The following is a 19,676-nucleotide window of genomic DNA, read 5'->3' as shown; positions in this document are numbered from 1 at the left end:
TCTTTCCACAGATGCCAGCATGTGACCTCACGGCCGGGGTCTACTGCCTGGAAAATGACAGACAGCACATCAATATAGAGCCAACAGGCAAACTCTTCAGTGAGAATGTCCGTGAGGCAACAGTGGACCATGGTGGGTGAGAGCACAGGCTCCAGTGCCCACCATGATCTTCCTGATAACAAGGAACCGACTCAGCCAGCACACTCCTTTCTCTTCACCACTGCTTTTCCTGCCTGGAATGCAGACATGATGGCTGGAGAAGCCGCCGCCATCTCGAGACCATGAGGACAAATGCTAAGAATGTCTAAAAAGAAGTCTATGTGGGGTGATGACTGACAGCTTCCTTGGGCTGTGGACCAACACTACAGCCATCCTATATTTCCATGAGAAAGGAAAACCCCTATGCAGGGCTCAATCATAAGACAGGGTCTCCGTTTCATGCAGCCAAACCAAATCCCTGGCTGATGCAACAGAAAATAATGCTGAATTCTTTTATGAAGAAAGTTACCTTCAATGTAATTCTTTTCAGGGCTTCTAACTACATCAAAAAGAAAGTCTCGGTTTGGGGCTGGTAAGTGTTGAACACCTCTGCACACTTCCTGTTCTCCCTTTTTAATAAAGCAACAGCAGGCCTTGGGCTCCAAGCCTCCCCTGGGCTACAGCATCCAACTAGAATTTAATAACGTTGTTTTGTTTCCACTGAATTTATTTTTATGATTATGAATTCTATTTATGGCAAAGGAGGCTTGTTTTCCATTTGTAGTAGTGCTATAAAACTTCCCTTTTAAATAAATGTATTTATTTAAGTTTTTTAAAAGTGAATTTACTTAAAGAAAAACAGTCAGAACACAGAGGGAATGTGGGGGCACATGGGCGGCTACTGCCCAGCCCCACACTTCCACCGCTGGGGACAGTCTGCCCCTGGGCTCTGTGGGGGAGGCCCACGCTCCAACATGGGTTGGGGACACAGTGTCTGTGGACTGTCCAGCCTGGGGCAGGGGGCAGACGGCTGGACCCCTGGTGCTGGGAATCTCTAGGCGAACGAAGCCTAGAGTCGTGGGCTGGGCAGTCAGGCGATGAGCCGTGGCCAGGGGTTTGAAGCTGTCCTGGTAACCAAGCCACTAACTCAAAGTCCCAGGTTCCTTCCAGCCCGACTTGTGAGGCCTGACTTCAGAAGCGGGGCTCGAGCAGCTGGAGTGACCTTTTGCTAATTAGCTCGGGCTGTTTGCTCTGCAACCGCCAGCTGATCTCCGACAGCAGCTCTAACTCCAGCCACTGCCTCCTGTCACCGTCAGGCAGATAAATAACTCTGCTCTGGGAAGGGGGGAGGGAAGAGGGGCTGTCGGAAGGCTGGGGGAGGGGCAGGACGTGCAACGGAGAAGGTGGGTGGCCTTGGGCAAGTCCCCCGTGTGTCATGCCAGCCTATGCTAGGGAAAGCATCACCCCCACTTCCCAGAGAAGAAGACTGAGGGCTGGGGGCAGGGGTCTTAACAGTGGAGGCTGGGCTCTGCCTCTGCTGACCCCCAGCCCCCAGACTCCATTTCCCAGCATGCCTTCTACGGCACCCAGGGGCCCAGGGTGGGGCTGGCCGTGGCTCTGTCCCTGGTGCTGAACACAGGGCCAGGGCCAGGGCTGGGTTGGGGCCAGCAGGTCACCTGGGGTCATCAGAACACACAGAAGCCTCCTTCTGGCCTCTTAGTCATTGCTTCAGTAAAGCAACTTCCAGGGACGAGGCCTCAGGACCAGGAGGGAGGGAGGCAGGAATAGAACTGAGAAAGTGCAACTCGCCGCATGATAAAACGTTGTGTCTGTGCAGGATCTCGGGAACAGTGCGCCCCGCACCCACCTTCCTGAACCGCCGTGTGGTGTCCGTATGCCTCTGCCGGACCCTGCAGGAGCCTCAGGCCATCTGGTCTCTCACCTGCCTCCTAGGTGGGCCAGGCTGGGAAACACCCTTCCATTCATTCGGCGCGCACTCGCTCAGCAACTGCCACCTGCCAGGCTCAGGAGGGGCAGAACACGAGGCCCTGAGGTGAGGGAGAGGACAGAGACGCAAGGGTCTGGGGCTGATGGGGGGATTGAGCCCCGCCGGGCTCCCCCTGGGCTCCAGGGACCTGGGACCAACTCAGGGAAGCCTGAGCGTGGGCTTCGAAGAAGGCAGAGAATAAACATTGCTCGGACATGACGTCCTGAGACTCTGCTGTCTTGTGCTCAGAAAGGGGGGCATAACCACCAGAATTTCTTAACTGCCTACTGTATACCGAGCAACTTGCACGTCCTGCTGAATGCTCACCTTCTGGGAGAGGTTATTACTCCACTTTACAGATAAGAAACAGGAGGTCAGAAGTAGTAGGTGACTTTCAAAACTCTACATGCAAAAGTCATCAGAATAGGGTCTATGGGACACCCATACCACCCCAAGGACAGGCAGAGTGGGGAGACAGGGTGCTCTATGCAAATGCACAGAGGTGGGAAAGCACAGGGCTATCGTCAGGAGTCTTGGCCAAAATCCTGCTCTGGCTGGCCCATGCCCGGGGGTCAGCACCGTCAAGTCCGCCCAGCCTAGACCCAACTGCCCCAGCACCTCTGAGGGGTGCTGTCAGCCTGTGGTGGCCTGCCTGCCCCACTGCTGCATGAGTCTCTGTGTCCTGGCATGGTCAGAGCTGACCCTGACCCCAGACCACACACACTGCCCTCTCAGCATCTCTTAGCCTCAGGGGACATCCTTCAGGATGGTCCTTGGGGATACCATCATGTTTCAGACAGAGAAACTGAGGCCTGTGGAGGGGTAGGTGCTGTTCACTGTCCCATGAAATGAGAGGCAGGGATGGGGTCAGACCCCAGCCCCTCACCCCAGGCTTTCCTGATGTCCGCTGAAGGGTCGCAGCCGTCACATGGAATGAACCATATGACCTCACACCCCTTCCCTCGTTCTAGACTCGGCGCTCCTAGAGGGATGTGTGTCTCTAGCTCCACAGTGTCTGGCAGATGGCAGGCACTCCGTGGACATCTGGAGGAACCTGACCAGGCAGCTTCACCCGCCCTGTGACCTAGCCCCTGTCCGCCCTGCAACCCCGTGGCTCCCACACCCACAGGTTCCAGCGAGCCTGGTCTCCCTGTGAACCTTACACATACTAAGCTTGTCCCGCCTCAGCTCTGTTTCCCCAGCCAGTCCCTCTGCCCAAAACGCCCCGCTTTTCTTCTCATGGGGGGCTCTCCTCCCCACTCGGCACTCCCCTCCTGGAAATCTCCTGCTAAAGCCACGGAGAAGGCTGGGGAGCCTGCTAAAGACACCAACAGAAGAAGGCATGCCCTTGGAAGTTCTAGGAGTCTCTGCTCCTCCCTGCTACCAAGGACAGAGCCCTGTATTCCCAAATGCTCCCTCTCTTCTCTTGGTGCATCAGAATTAGAAGAGCCTGAGTATCACGATTGCAGTGGCCGGATGCAGCAGGCAAGCAACATGTCGCAAAACTCCAAACCCTAAAACACACATTTCAAGGTATTGAGTCACTCACCCCCTTCTGGTCACGCGAGCCAGGACAACCCAGCTCCAACAGACGGGCCACCTCCCGGGTAGGAGCACCTGCGCCAGAACTGGGTTTGCAAACAAAAGTCAGTCCCAGCCCTGCAGGAAGGGCCCCCAACGGCGGAGTCCAATGCACAGGGGGCAAGAGGGGTTCTGTGACCTGGGACAGTGCTGAGGAAGCTAACTCCGGGCATGCCCAGCACCCCAGGCCGCGAGGACACCCACTGTGTCACCTGAAGGCTGCCCGATTCCCCTTCCTGAGGCGCTCAAGTTGGCATTCTGGGTCACTTTTTCCATAGGAGACCCTGTTTTTCAAATACACGGGCTGAGTCCCTATTAATACACGGCGCGTCGTACACTTGGCCTTCAACATGTAACGGAAGCACACAGCACGGCGCCCAGCACCGTGAGGTGGTAGAGGATGAAACCCACACGGCACCCCAACTCACCAGGGGGGACGGTGGAGCCCCAACCCCACTGTGCACACATTGAAGTGGCCCGTTCCTCGGCCCGAATGCCCCGTCGGCTGGGCAGCAGCTCAATGTGGGGACCTCTGTTTCCGTGGACCAGCTGAGCCTGACCCTGAGCCTGGCTCCCCCAACGCCTGCACGGTGACCCCAGCACACAGGTCTTCAAGACCGGCCTCCCCCCAACCCCCAACACGCTGAGCGCATCGGATGGGCCAGAGCGCCCCTTACCTTCCGGTTAGGGCCCGGCGGCGACACGGCACACCGGGGCAGTATAGGCTGGCGGGCTCCTCCCTGCGGGGGTCATGCACGTCTTCTCCACCTTCCAGGACCCAGAGGAACAACACATGGACACCCAGGCAGCTGCCACTGCAGGGAGACAGAATAGGACGCTGGTGAGAAGGGTACTGGGAGCCATCGCAGCTTGAGCAAGATCCCATCTGCAGGAGCCACGGGGGCATCCATCCTGTTGGCCCCATGCAAGGAGAGTCGGCCTCCACGTGCACACCAACACCACGGAGGCCCACGGCCCAAGGGCAGAGGGCAGGGAGAGGAACACGGCCTGAGGCAAGATTTTGGCAGGTCAGACGGGTTGGGAGGGAGGCGGGGGGGGGGGGAGTGGGTGGAGGGGCCTTGGTCACAGCTGCTGTTTCCCACTTGATGGGTCCCCCAACTGCTGCAGCCCAGGTGTGTGTGGGGGACCAGCTCTGATTCCCTGACCCCCTCACCCCCCAAGGAGGTGGGCTACACAAAGACCCAGGGCAAGGCCTCTCCCTGCAGGCCCCACCTCCACGCCACAAGCGAGTGCTTGCTGGGAGCAGAGGGCAAGGACTCCAGACCAGGTCCCCGACGACATGGGAGGGCACCAGCCAGGAAGCCGAGGCTCGCGCTGGCCCAGTGAGTCCGCCCACCACTGGTTCCCCCACCTGCCCATGAGGCTGCATCCCTCCCTGCTCCCTTCCTTCCCTGGAGCAGGCCTGGCAGCCGCGCACAGGCTCACTGTGGACCTGGATACATGCCCCGCTCAGCCACACTCCTGCACACTGGGTCCCCATTCTGCAGACAGGGAAGCGGAGGCTGGGAATGGTGTCCACGCCCCAGGCCACAGCACAAAAGTGCAGTGTCAGACCAAACCCGGAGGCACAATGCCGACGACTCGCGTGGCAGCATGGGATGAGGGGGCAGGTGGCACCTTCGGGACAAGGGGACTCCCTTGAGGCCCTGCAGGCCAGGTGGTGACCCTCAGGAGGGCCTGGACAGGAGCCAGAGGGGCCCCTTGCCCCAGCTGTGCAAACCACCCCTGCCAAGAACCCCCAGGCTCCTGGGCCAGGAGCAGGAATTGGAAGGCAAGAAAGAACCCATGGTGTGAGGAAGAGCTGGTGGGTGCGTGCGTGTGTGTGTGTGTGTGTGTGTGTGTGTGCGCACGCGCAAACGTCTGAGTGAGTGGCACGTAATTACCTGAAATTGTGGTTTAGAAGCAGATGTAAATAACCAAAAAATATGTGGGGAGGTGGGGGAATGCTCATCAATTAGAGCTAATTACCTAACAGCTAATTGAAATAATAATGGACTGCGTTTGAATATGCTAATAAGGGCAAACCTGTCTTGGAAAAGGTGCTTGGGACAGAATGAGCGTGCTCTCCGCATGCAGGGCCCCAGAGGAGGCCCCCAGGCTGAGGCCCAGGGCCCAGGCATCTGGACGCCTCTTCCTTCCTGCCCCCCGGGCCTTTGCCCGCATGGGTCACCTGCCGGGATGGCCCTCTCCCTGCTGCCCACCCGGCCAGGGCCTGCTCTCCTCTCCTGGGCCTGGGAGCCTGAAAATGGCCTCCCCGGCCGCTCCATGAGTGAAGCAGGCGGGGAACAGGGATGCAAGCTTCTGGAGTGCTCACGGGATGCCCAGCCCCACTCTGCCAAGAATCCCAGGTTTTACACAAGGAAACTGCTTTGGAACCACAAGGCGTGGCTGCAGCCTGGGCGGGCCATGGGAAGGGCTGGGATGCGGGCTCCTGGCCACCCTCAGACCTCAGGGCAAAGCTGGGAAGGTGGAACATGAGCCGGGGCACCGCGCGTGTGAGTGGAAACCAGTTGAGCGCGGAGGTGCCTTGTGGCCTGCAAGTGGGCTGTGTTCTCAGAACCGAGGACTAGGTGCCTGGGCTAGAGAACTCACTGTCCACGAGCACCCCCTGGGATCCCACGTGCTTGTTCACACATGTGTACGCACGCCTGTGCACGCACACACACCCTCCACTTTCCTCACGGGCACATTGGACCCCAGGCCTCCCACATGCCGGCTCTAGGCTGGATCCAGGTGGTAGCCCACCACCCACGCCCCGCCACCACCGGCACGCGGCCTGGAGGGGCTGAGTCCAGAGAGTGTGGCCGGGCTGGCAGGTCGCGCGTGGGCCGCCCCGACCCACCGGCCCCTGGATCACACCCACTCTCACCTTCATCGGCCCAACCCAGGGCATCTCTCGGTGCCATCCCTGGCACAAGCCCTGAGCCCCGGCGACCCGCAGGGCCTGGCAGGAAGCCTCGCTCCTCTCTGGGGCTGAGCTCCTCCTGGAACCGAGTCGGTCCGAGAGCTTTTAAGACCTCACTCGGCAATGCAGCTGGAAACGTAGGGGTCCCAGCACCTTGTCGATAATGTGGGATCTGCGGCGGGTGGGGTTCGGGTGAAGCTGGTGATCTGACACAGGGGGCCTCCCTGGCCCTGGGCTGCGAGGTGCAGGCAGATCGAGGAGAGGGTTTCCAGGGGGAGCGGCTTGCTGAGGCCACAAAGGAGGAGCCGGCCCTCAGGCCTCATGGTGCAGGGAGCCGCCAGAAAGGAACCACGCACTAGACAGAGCTGGCATCCGACCATGCTCATGAGGGAGACCACCACAAACCCCGGCAGGCCATGCCTCAGATTTTCCTGTTGAATGGGGATGATGGTGGGTACCTCCCACTGGGTCACACAAGCCCAGGCTTGTCAGAACCCACTGGCCTGGAAGCCCTGAAACCTCAGGGAGCACCCGGGCTGGAGGAGCCACAGGCAGGGACCCACCCTGGAAAACACACACACACATCTTTTGCATGCTATCTGGGGGTGCACCCGTCCAGGAGCCCTATGTCTCCACGTGACAGCTGGGAACACATCCGTGCAGGATTTTACAGATGGGAAACTGAGGCCCAAACCCATCGATAGAATTACTCCTGAGCCAGAGAGCACGGCGATCAGACACACCTCAGTGGGAGGCTGGGGGGGGCCCATTACACAGACAGGTAAACCGAGGTTCCCAGAGGCCAAGTATAACTGGCCCCTGATCACACAGCAAGGAGGGGAGGGGAGGGGAATGGGAGGTCTCCCTTCTAAGGCCTCCCCCAACCCCTACACACCACTGAGTGGGATGCCTGGGTGTCCCTCAGGCTGCAGAGGGAGCTGCTGTCGCTGTCGGGGGAGCAGTCGCCTCCGAGGAGAAGGAGGAAGAGGCAGGAGGGGGGGCCCCAAATCCTGCTTCCAGGGCTGAACAGTAGACTTGCAAACGTCAGGGTGAGGGGTGGGGAAAATGAATGCGCCCAAACTTGACATTTGCATTTCAAACACTTATATCAGCAAAACAAATAACAGTAATTATACCATTTGCATATTTTGTGCAATGATTGTTTGGCGAGGTAAGGAGGAGGGGCTCCTGCTGATGCCAGCAGCTTGGGCTCCCCACAGCTGTGCCTGCCCCACCCACGGGGTCCCCTGAGTCTCCAGCCCGCCCCCCACCACCCACCAAGGCTGGGCAAGGGAGGAACCCCAGCGAGCAGAAAGATGCCCATCCCAGGTCGGGTCGGACTCTCCCCACTACCTGGCTCGGCCTCCCCTCTGAGGAGCCAGGCCCCCACCTGGGAAATGAGGGTGCTGCTGGGTGCCCTGGGGCTCTCCTAGGGGCCCCACCCCACCTACCAACCTCAGGTTGTACCATTCACTCCTCTAGGCTCTGTCCTTCCGCCACTCCTCTGCCTTTCTGTTTCTCCAACACATCCCTCCTCCTCCCCCAGCATGTGGCCACCTCAGGACCTTTGCATAGGTACCCCCTAGCCTGGAAGGCTTCCTCCCAGATCTACCCACAGCTGGATCCCTATCATTTGGGGCCCAAGTCCAATGTTCCCTCCCCAACGCCCTGATGGGACAGGTAGGGCTGCCCTCACTGGGGCCAAGAACTCCAGCAGGCCTAAGGGGACCTGGAGCCTTGGAGGGCCAGCAGAGCCCACAGCCTGGGACACACAGGCCCTCAGCAATCGTGATACACCCACTCAAGTCCCCTGCCTGCCATTCAGAAGCATTAGTGAGGCCCCTACTGTGCGCTGGGGACTTGCACTGATACCTGGAGGTGGAATGCTGGGGGGAGAGGGCGGGGGGGGGGGATCCTCCCACTTAGAGGGGAGCCATGGAGCAAGTGGGAAGGCTGGGCAGGCAAGCCTAGCTGTCTAGGGTCTTCTTGGGTCTTCCTCAGAATTCCAAGCAGACCCCTATGGTGCTGCTATGGTGAAAGAGCCAGTCCTGAGCTCACTTCTGCCCCCCAGTGACCTTGCTCCATCCCAAGGGGTCTTGAGGGAGGCTAACGGGCCCTTCCTCCACCCACCCCTGCAAGGCTCCAGGTGGCAGGTCAGGCACAGGGAGCAGGTCCCATGCCGGTCCCAGATCTTCATGATAATCGTGAGCATGTGCAGACCCCTACGGAGGGAGCTGGATGGGCTCTCGCGGCCCCTGGGTGCAGAAGGTTCGGTGGCCTTTCCTGCCCCAGGTCCCACCCCTGCCGTGTCTCCTACAAAGTGAATGCCAGGAGGGAGGAGAGGTAAGAAGAGAAGGGGGGACGGGGGGGGGGGCAAGGAGAAGAGAGAAGGCCATCCGCATCACCTCAAAAACTGAAGTGCCAGAGAGGACAAGCCAGGCTCCTGACTGTGCGGGGCAGGGGGGCAGGTGAGGGCTGACAGGAGTGGGAGCTGCCCAGGGAGGGCCTGGTCTGCAAGGGCGAGGCAGAGGCATGATGGGAGCAGGAGAGCTGAAAACCAGCTGTGGCCCGGAGCACAGCTCTGCCAGTCATATGCCTACGTCGTGTGTATGTGTGTGTGTACTTCTGTGCATGCATGCATGTGTGCACGTGTGTGTGCGTGTGTGCGTATACATGCCTGGTGTGTGCAATGTGTGTGCATACATGTGTGCACGTGTGTGCACATGCCTGGTGTGTGCAATGTGTACACATACATGTGTCTTGGGTGTGTGCATGCACTGCATGTGCATGTGTGCATGCGTGCCTAGTGTGACTGTGTGTGCACGTGTGTGTCCGGGGTGTGCGTGCATGCATATGCATGTGTGCCTGGTGTGTTTGTGTACACATGTGTTCATGTGTTGTGTGTGTGTGTGTGTGTGCCTGGTGTGTGTGCCCACGTGCACACATGCATCTGGGATGGTGCACACATGTGTGTATATGTGTGCCTGGTATGTGTGCATGTGCCTGTGTTGTGTGCATGGCTGTATGCATGCCTGGTGTGTGCATGGCCTGTGTGCACGTGCACACACATGTGTGCTGGGCGCACTGTCTCTGCACCTCTGTGTATTAGAGCACATGTGTTTCTGACCCGTGAGTCTACATAGGTGGTGGGTCTATCCGTGCATGTGTTTCCATGTCTGTGCGTGTGTGTCCAGGCTTGCGTGTGTCTGTGATATGTGTGCATGGCTATCCGGGCATGTGTGGCTGTGGAGGGCGGGCACTGTGTGTGCCACCGTGTTCTACTTCTGCCCAGATCAGGAAGAAGAGACTGGGCTCTGCGTGCCCATCCCCCCATAGCTGGGGGAGTAAGGAGGGGAAGTGGGGGGGGCATGCCCCACCCCCTTAGAGCTGCAAGAGGAGGGGCCTTCTGTGCCATGCCACTTCTCCCCACCCCCACTCTCCTTTCCCCATTACAGCTGGGCCAGGGCCCTACCCAGAGACCACACTGGAAACCCCCTCCCCACAGAGACGCTCCTCACCCTCTCCCAAAGGTGAGCAGCAGTAACAACCCCGCAATGCCTAGTTGCTGGAGAACTCAGAACCAGACACATGGCCCAGGGCCCCACGAGGAGTAACTACAGTACTGTCACTCTGGAGAAACTGAGGCCCAGAGAGAAGTGTCATCACATGCCCAAGGTCACACAGATGAGCCAGGATTTGGACAGGGCTGCCTGACCTCTTGCTTTCTGCAGGACGCACCCGACACATATACTCCCAGCGGACGGGCGTCATTAGTATGCCCACTTCACAGATAAGGAAACTGAGTCCCAATTACGTTAAGAGATTTGCCCTAGGATGTTGCTGAACTGGGCTCACAGCTCTCTGCTTTCTCGACTTAAAAAGAGGCAGAGGCAGCTGACGGGACTGTCCCGAAGGTAATTACAGCACCACAGTCCCAGGGCTGGCTGCATGCGGGGGCTGACTCCCTCCTCCCTTTAATCTCCTCCCGCTCAGCCTAGATGTGGGGAAGCCAGAGCCCTGAGACTTGGAAGTGCAAATGAGGCCCCTTCCCCTGGTAAAGAGCAGAAGCAATTAACTCCCAGCTTCACACCCCACAGCCCCACGAACTCCAGACGGAGTAAACAGTTAAATATGAAATATTAAGCCATAAAAAAAAGCTAGAGGAAAACAGAATTCAATACTTCTCAGATCTCAGGAGGGAGACAAGCCTTCCACGCTCAGGAGGAATAGAATAAATTGTAAAAGAAAAGAGGCAGATTTGACCATATAAAAGTAAGGAAAGGGAGCATAAGAAAAATAACAAAAATTAAAAGAGATACAACATACACTGGGAACACATTTGTAGCAAATGTGACAGGGAAATGACACCTATCTTCATTCTGTAAAGAACGCACTCAGATTTGTTAGGGAAACACCAACAATGTATCAACAAATGGAGGGAGGAAGCGAAGCCCAGGACAAAACACAGGTGGCTGATGAATATGTAGGACAATGTTCCACCTCTTGCATAATCAGGAAAATGCAAATTTAAAAGAGATACAGTAAGACACCATTTAGGCTCATCAGAGAAACAATGATCGAAAAACAAAAACCAACCAACCCTCCAGGAAAAAAAAACCCAAAAAAACAAAACAAAAAACTCTAAAGATAATACCCAGTGCTGGTAAGCTTATGTTGAAAACGGCACAATTCTTTGGGAGTCATTCAGTGATACCAATTGAATGCTTATAAAAGGAGCACAGCCTACAGCAGACAACTCGCCAAATGGTGAACTAGGCCTTTCCCTTTGAGATCAAGAATGACGCAAGGATGCCCACTACCACCACTTCTCTCCAACACTCTGCTAGTGGTCTCAGCCACTACAGTAAGACAAGAAAAAGAAACACAAATGATACACCTTCAAAAGGAAGAAAGAAAACTGTAGCTCTTCCCAGGTGCTACAATTGTGTACATTAAAAAAAAAAAAAATCCCAAAGAATGTCTAAATACAGTCATGGATAAGAGGGCTTACTTAGAGCGCTGGGTATAAAACCCATACACAAACAGGGACTGGATGTGTATACATCTGCAGTAAGTAGAAAATAAACATTTATTAAAAAGTCAACACTGCAAATTGATCCATAGACTCACAGCAACTGCAATCAAAATCCCAGCAGATTTTTTTTTTCTTTGCATGGAACTTGACAAGCTGATTCTCCGAGTTCTAGCCGTAAATAACTATGTTGAGCGGGGGCTTCACTCTATCAGATAATTATGATTTATTATGCAGCTGCAGTGATAGAATGTGGTCTTCATAGGAGATTGGGCAAATGAACCCAGGGATCAAAACAGAAAACTCAGAAACTGACCTAGGAATTAACCCTTGATGTGACAAAGGAGGCCCCGCGAGGAAAGGACAGTCCAATCATTAGGTTGTGTGTGGGTGGGGGGAGGGAAATGAACTTGAACCCCTACCTCACACCACACGCAGAATCAATCCCAGGTCGATTGCAGACCCAAAAGAACTATGTATTTTAGAGACACAGAAACATACACTGATGACTTGGAGGCAAGGAAGGACTTCTTCCCACCCACGCGCACAAGAATATATGGATAAACTTTACTGTGCACAAATGAAGAATTTCTGCTCTTAAAAATACACTATAAAAAGAATAAAACCGCAGGCCACAAACGTTACAAGGTGGATGTCTTCCTTCCATGCGGAGAGAATGTTTGCTTTCTCACTCGGAATCTGTGAACTCCTACACGTGAATGAATAAAATACAGACACCCCAGTAACAAGATGAGGAGAGGTCTTGAAATGGCACTTCATAAGCGAGGACTTCCAAACAGCCAAAAAACCCAAACCCCAAAAGATGCTCAACTTCATGAGCCGGGAAGACGGAGAAGCTTCCACAGCCTGGCGACACGGTGCGTCAGGGAAGGTGAGAGCCCCGTGCCCTGTGCTGGGAAACAGGGTGGTGCGAAGCCGCGAAGCCGCGCAGCCGGACGGTGGCAATCCCCTTCCCTGGTGTAAACCTGCCTCGGTGGCCCACGCACAGAAGAGACACAGAGAGGCTCATCCTGGCCCCAGAGTGGGGACGACGATCCTGGGCTAGTCCTGGAACAGAACATTCCAGAGCAATGAGGAGGGACAGACAGCACCTCGGGATGGGTTAGGATTCGTCCCCAGATGATGTCGACCAAAAGGTGGTGGTCAGGTAAGACTGTGTACGCTGCGGACACATTTATGTAAATGTCAAAAACGGGCCGAGCCAGGATAAACTGTTTGGGGATGCCGGCTGCCTTGCTCGGGATGCAAATAGGGCTGCGATCGGGGAGGAGTGCTAGGCGGGCTCTCTCTGCTTTCCCCTTGACACTGATGTCCTCTCAATAATCATTCCTTATCTTCCTGGAGGTTTTTCTGTTTTCTCCTGTACGTACTGTAAAAGCCATGGGGTGTAGGAGAAAAGCTCATATCCTCAAGCCAACAGTCTTCCTCCTAAGAAACTCTCATAAGGAAATAACTCCATAGAGGAAAAAAAAAATGTATGGCCGAAGACTTCCACGGCCACTTATTATAGAAAAGGAGAAAAGGTGAGAAGCAGCCTAAGTGAGCAGAAGAATGACTAAATCAATTGCAGCACAGCCTTACTGAACGCAGCCCGGCCATTTCGGTAATGCTGATGGATATTCTGCAACTGGGAAATCGTTCAGGGTCAGTAAACAACCGGACACACCAAGTCCGCTCCCAGGTGGACACACAAACATATACCCACATGCACACATGGTCAAGGAAGGAGGTTCTTAGCAAGGCTATCCGGGGCAGCCCAGTCTCAGACAGCCTCAGTGTCCAGCCGTGGGAGACGGGCTGTTCCTTCCCAGAGTGGGTATCTCGGTGCCTGGGAGGACCACGCCACAGTGAAGACGGGAAACCCACAAGGCCGAGTGAATGTCACCAGCAAAGCCAGACAGAGCGCATAGCGTCCGACTCCACACAGAGATGGACAGAAGGTGGCTGGTGAGCCGACACCATGGCTGCCCAGGGAGGGGCCTGGCCCGGGAAGGCACGAGAACGAGAAGCTTCCACGGGGGCCGGGCCGTTCTGCCTCCGGACCGGGATGCTGGTCAGACCTTGCAAAGATGTGCTCAGCGGTAACCTGCGGTTCGGGAACTTATCTGTGCACTTCGATTTCTTACAAGGGTTTTGTTTTGTTTTTAAAGATTTTATTTATTTATTTGACAGAGATCACAAGGAGGCAGAGAGGCAGGCAGAGAGAGAGAGGGGGAAGCAGGCTCCCCGTGGAGCAGAGAGCCCGATGCGGGGCTCAATCCCAAGACCCCAAGATCATGAGCTGCGCCGAAGGCAGAGGCTTTAACCCACTGAGCCACCCAGGCGCCCCTTGTTTTGTTTTTTAAAGGAGAGATGGATACTGACACTGTAACAAACTCTCGTATCGAAAGAAAGAAAAGACCAGAAGGACATTCTCCAAAGCGTAGACGTGCTCAGCGCCCGGCGGCAGACCGGGACTCCTGCCTCCACCCTGCAGCAGCATCTCCAAACCTCCTTCAGGGAAGAAATACAGGGACCCCTTCTGAAATAAAAAAATAAGTAACAGACTATTTATCATGTATATTTACACGCCTGGCCCAAATCACCCGCGTTTGTGCTGACCGGCACACTGTGGACCCGGACAGCCGCCGGACCCTTCCTCCGACGCGACCCACGTGCCGACCTGCCGAGCAAAGTCAGAGGGAGCTCGGGGCGCAAGCAGGGAAAAGAGGCGGGAATTCTCAGCAGGCACTCGCCTCACCGGTGGTATGTAAAGGCCGTAAATTCGATACGTGCTTATTAGAGACGCGAAAATGAGGCTGAGAATTTTCTTGTTTGCTGAAATGAGGCTGAGGTCCCCTTGGACTGTAATTGGGTAAAACTTTGGTGAGATACTACACTGTAGGCACACAGGACATGAAACCCGCAGCAGAGCCCACAGCAGGCACCCTGGAAAAGCCCCTAGGAAGCAGGTCTGAGAGTCTGCCATGACCCCTCACCCCCTCCTGTCCCCTCCTAAAGGCCGTCCAGGCCAGCACTGAAGCCTCGACCCCAGCCCACATCCAGCCAGCCTGGGTACCTGTCTCTCTGCCCACCGCCTCCAAGCTGACCTCCAGGCTAGCGCTGATGGTGATGAGGGTGGCAGCGACCATGTGCTCAGGGACCTTGACTACCGCCCAAGTCTCATCTCTCATCTACCACCAGCCCGACCCCAGGGGGGTGAGGCCTCTCTTGAGACCCATTCTACAGGTGGGGAAACTGAGGAGCAGGAACAAGTCGCTGCCTTCCCAATTCTCACCCTGCTCAGAAGCCCTCACTAGACCGGCTGCCTCCTTGTTGGACATGGTGCCCCGTGGGAAGGCCCACAGGCTCCTCACGGTGCCCTTGCTCCCAGATCCACAAGTGGTTCACTGGAGATGACAAATGCCTTACGTAGTCCCAGAAGAACGGGTAGGGCTGGGGGGGGGGGTCACCCCTGAAAAGGGCCTGAAATCATAGGGAAAATATTGCATATCTGGCAGATGCTGGTTTTCACAGATGTGTCCCCGGGCCAACTGTCTTCTCACTGTGGATCCTTTCGATGGATAAGGTAATAGCGTCAGAGGCCCCAAGGCCAGTGGGAGGGCAGCTGGGATAGGAACCCCGACCAGATACTCCCTGCACCCCTGGGGCCACCCATTCCAGCTTGTGGAAGGAGCGGGAGCTCAGAGAGGCCTGTGGTTGGTGTCCATCCGTGTGCCCCAATAACAGCCCGGATAACCTCCAGCGGGGGAGGTAGGGGGAGGTAGAGACAGCTGTCCTAGGACTGTCCAAAGCCTCGTCTGCGTTCCGCGGGTGGCAATGCAGGCGTGAGACGCAGTCCCTACCCCTTCTGGAACCTGACTCTCAGCATCTCTCTCGCCAAGAATGGTGGCAGTGTCTCTGTTCTATACCTCAGGAGGAAGGCCACCTTGTCCCCTTCTCCCTAGCTTGGAGCACACTCTCCCTACCCCTGCCGGCGAGCCCAGGTCACGAAGGGCAATGGCTTCTCCAGGGTCTCAAACTGAGTGTCAGGGGGTACAATGCCACCTCCTCCAAGATGTCTTCCCAGGCTGCCCCACCTCAAGGAGCCTCACAATGGCCGCTGGTAGACTGCCCAACCAGGGGACCTCTGCAGAGCCCGATCACTCTAGCATCTGTCTCCCTTCCTCCCTCACTCACATCACCCCCACCGGCTGCAGTGCCCTCTCCTCCATGGCTGTGCCCCGGGGTCTACACTAGCTCAGGGCTTAGCACACAGTAGGAGCTCAATAAACGCATACCTCATAAGAATACGGACTTTGTCTTGCAGCCCCTAGGCCTGGGGCTATTGCTGGGGAATATGTTTGTGGGTGAGTGAATGGGGACCAGTTAAGCCAATACCAGCCAGGCTTTAAAAGCAGGGGCCATGGTGGGGGGCAGGAGGGTGGTGGTGGGGAGAGCCATATCCCTTTCTCTGCCTCCGGGCAGCGTCTGCCCTAGACGTGTATCAACGAGCTCATTCCTGCCCTGCACTTGGATCCATGACCCTTGAAAGTACAACCCAAAGGGAGAGGATGAGGGCTGGCATTGGGAGGGGGCTGGATGGAGCCAGTGGGACCCCCCTCCAGGTGGACTAGCTCTGCCCGGGGTCACAAGCATGGAGGGAACAGAGGCTGCCGGCACCCATGTCAGCAGGAGCATCTGCGTGGACCCACTGAGCGACAGCAACACGTCACAGGCCCGGCCCGGCTGGAAGGTGAGCACTGGTGTCACAGGGCCGGTCCCTCCCTGCGCGTACCCAGAGCATGCAAGGGACGCAGATGGCCTTCACAGTAACCTGTACCTGCAATGTCTCAGAATGCTGATGGAGAAGGAAGGGGCACAGACCCAATGCTGGCTTCTAGGGTCCTTTATGTCCCCGTGCAGAGCTGAGGGCCCCAGCATGGCAAGTGTGGTCAGCAGCCACACCCTGGCTTGTGGCAGACGTCAGGGAGGCAAGAGTCTGTTGAAAAGGGTTTTTTTTTTTTTTTTCAGGAACAAATCTTATGTCGGTTCCAATGAGACCAAGAAACTCAAGGGCAGGTTCCAAGGCCTCCAGCCCTGCAGGGTCTGCCGCTGGGGTGGTCATGGGACCCCTGTAGATCAGGTGTGTTGGCCAGCTGCCCTCAAAGCCAGGTGAAGCTTGCCAAAGAGCAGCTGGGCCGGCCAAGTGTGGTGGCCGGCCTTGATCCTGTGAGGGTCTCTGCAGGTGGACAGGTGGGGGCATCCTTGGTTGGGGCGGGGGGGGGGACAGTGTCCTGTCTCTGGGCAGCAGGCGAATGCTCGGGACCCACTTCCAGGGTCACACAGCTCATGCCTGCAGAGGAGGGACCGGAGGACGGAGAAGCCAGGAATCCCCTCCTCCGTCCTGGCCCTTTGTGACGCACCACGGTTGCCATGGGAACCCTGCCAGCTGAGCCCGGACTTCAGGGCAGAAAGGGAGGAGCGCGGCTGGGCCCGCCTGGTCTTGCAGTAAAGGTCCTGGACAATTAGCCAAACGGCAGAGGCAAAACTTGGCCCTATGGGGAGGGAGTTCCAAGACTGGGAGCCCGCGGTGGGTGTGGGCAGAGTCTGGGCTCTTTCCAGAGGGAGGTGGGTGGGGCCCACAGCTGCAGGGCTAGGCAGGGCCCCCCACCCCAAGCTGGCTCTATCCTCAGTTTCCCTTTCCCCAAAGCAGAATGAGACTACAAACAGGGCTCCTGGCTGTGTCTGTGAGCAGCATTGACTGGGAACAGGAAAGCACCTTCACATCTTCCTAAAGCCCCGGCCCAGGGCCCCTGATTGGCTCGGCCCACCTCCGGGGAACCTGTCACGTGGGCCCCACCTGTCAGCACCAATTCGGGTCTCCCAGACACCTGCTCTGCGCAGGGGGTTGCCATGGGGACGGGTCACGGGGAGTGTGTGGACACACCTGTCTGTGTTCATACGGAGCTGCGGCCACCGCGGAGATGTCCACACGGGAGTGCGCAGGCTGGGCACACGCCCACAGCCTTGACCATGGTCCCCTCTGGTTGCTGGGAAAGGGAGAAGGCCTGTTTTTCTTCTCCTTCATCCCCACAGCTCCGGGAGAGGGATTCAGGAAGCTTCTCCCCATTTCCAATTAAAGAAACAGAGGCTCAGAGAAAGTGCTCACTTTATGCAAGGTCGCTGAGCCCCCAGAAAGTTCCAGAGCCGTGAGGGTTGGGGTTGGAGGAGGGGCCAAGAGGGCCCCAAGAGTCCGGTGGAACGCGGCCCCTCCAGCAGCAGACCGGCACGCGGGTCCCTGGCCCCGGGCGCCTCCTGCATCCCGCTCTGCGTCTGACACAATGAGCAGCTCATGCAACACGACTTCCCTTGGCTGGGCTCGCAGCCGTGGCCACCACTGACCGGCTCTAGTGCTGCTTCGCTGCCTCAGCCCCACTCAGACACCCCACAACCCACTCCCCTTCCCTGCCTCCAGGCCACAGGGCCCTCTGGCCCAGCTGGGGAGAGAGAAGCCACTGCCCCAGGGTGGACAGTGAGTGGCCATGAGGACAGAGGGAGGGACCTCGGGCCCGATCGGCACAGCCTCGCTTGTCCCCGCAACCAGCAAGAGTGCTATGAGGGGGCCTCTGAGAACCCAGCTGTGGCTGGGCAGGCTGCCGGGTCCAGTGAGCAGGGCTGAGAGCTGGAATATGGCTGCAGCCTAGGGGAGGAGGGTGCGCCCAGCCCCCTTGCCTCCAGGAGAAAGGCTCCTTCGGCCTCAGGAGGCTACAAAGCCCCCTGCCCACCCCTCACGGGCAGTGTCCATTTCCTGTCCTCCGCTTGGCACACAAGTCACAGTGCAGGTGGCAGGTGGAGAAACTGAGGCTTGGAGTCATACATGGCTTATCCAAGGTCACAGAGCCAGGAAACGGCAGACGCTAGGAGGGTCTGACCTGGGACTGGGTCACCACCTGCAGGGACAGATGATAGGAGTCCCTGGTCCCAGTACCATCCCTGCCAGCCACCCCAGCTGTCCCAGCTTCCCAGGGCACCCATGCACCAGCCCATCCTGGGGCCCAGGACGGCCGGGCTCAGCAAGCCGACGCTGCTGCTCAGGAATGCAGAATTGGCCTTTAAATACTTCAGTGATTTCATGCCGTGGCATCTCCCTCTTCCCCAGCCGCCCGAGGCACCGGGCCGCGCCGCTGAGGCCTAATGAGCTGTGAAGGTCCATTTTTCAAAGTTAAACATTTCCCGGGCTCCCTGGCCCCAGCCTTCAGATGCAGCCCCAGTGCGGGGCCAAGACAGCCACCGGGGGAGGCTGTCGTCCACGTGGATTCCCATCACACGGTCAGCTCCCATGGCCCGCTGATATCCACAGAAAACCTGCCCCAGTAGCCAGCGCGTGGATGCAGAGCCAAGGTAGACGAGGTCTGGCGAGCTGGGGATCCCAGCTCAGTGTAACCTTCAGCTGCCTACGCCCCAAACCTTCCCCTTTACAGATAAGAAACCCGAGCGGGCAGTGATAAACCCCCTCGTGTCCAGGATCACAGCGTCTTACCCACTCTGCTTCCCTTGGGGTCTAATATGGGGCCAGGCACACAGCAGGGGCTGAATGAAAATCTGCTGCCAGGAGGCGCTCACTGGACGTGCGGAGAACATAGTGGTAGTCATGGATGGGGCTCCGGAGCCCAGAACCTTGCCCCTGGATCTGCAGATTGGTCTGTGGGGGGCTCGACCTGCCCTGTGTGCCGGGACCCCTGCCAGCTTTCACATGCGGTGACCTGACCCCTGGTCTCCACCCCGCCTCTCCAGGGGGGTTGCTGGTGGAAAGAAACCTGAGTGTGGACTCGGGCAGAGTGGGGGCGTCAAGCCCCCGATCTGCTCCCACTGGGCTCTGTGAGCTTGGGCAAGCCACTTCTAGGGGGCCCAGGGTCTCTATCTGCCGTTTGACAACATTAATCTTTTCAGCCAAGTCTTCTTGCTCCCATTTCTTCCAGCCCCTGGACGTCCGTACGGACGCTGTCCCTCCTGATCCCCACAGGAGCATCTGTTATCTATACCGTCCACATAGGTGCATCCAGCTTTCAGCCATGCACCCGTCTAGTCATTCACCCATCCACTCATTCATCCTTCCACAGTCCACCACCCCCCCATCATCCAATTCATCTACCTGTCTCTATACTCAC

The 19,676-nt window shown here is 57.2% G+C and overlaps 1 protein-coding gene across 3 annotated transcripts in view; it reads right to left on the bottom strand.

Moving 5' to 3' along the window:
- ELFN1 (extracellular leucine rich repeat and fibronectin type III domain containing 1) overlaps nucleotides 1-19,676 on the bottom strand; it is a 68,939-nt gene that overhangs the window by 25,410 nt on the left and 23,853 nt on the right. For all 3 annotated transcript variants that reach the window (XM_059155004.1, XM_059155007.1, XM_059155005.1), the window contains exon 2: nucleotides 4,225-4,362. The gene's annotated coding sequence lies outside the window, so the exon portion shown is untranslated. The remainder of the gene's footprint in view (nucleotides 1-4,224; nucleotides 4,363-19,676) is intronic.

Source organism: Mustela lutreola, chromosome 17 (assembly GCF_030435805.1).
Source record: "Mustela lutreola isolate mMusLut2 chromosome 17, mMusLut2.pri, whole genome shotgun sequence".
Taxonomy (NCBI): Eukaryota; Metazoa; Chordata; class Mammalia; order Carnivora; family Mustelidae; genus Mustela; species Mustela lutreola.
This window is presented reverse-complemented; position numbering and strand designations above follow the sequence as displayed.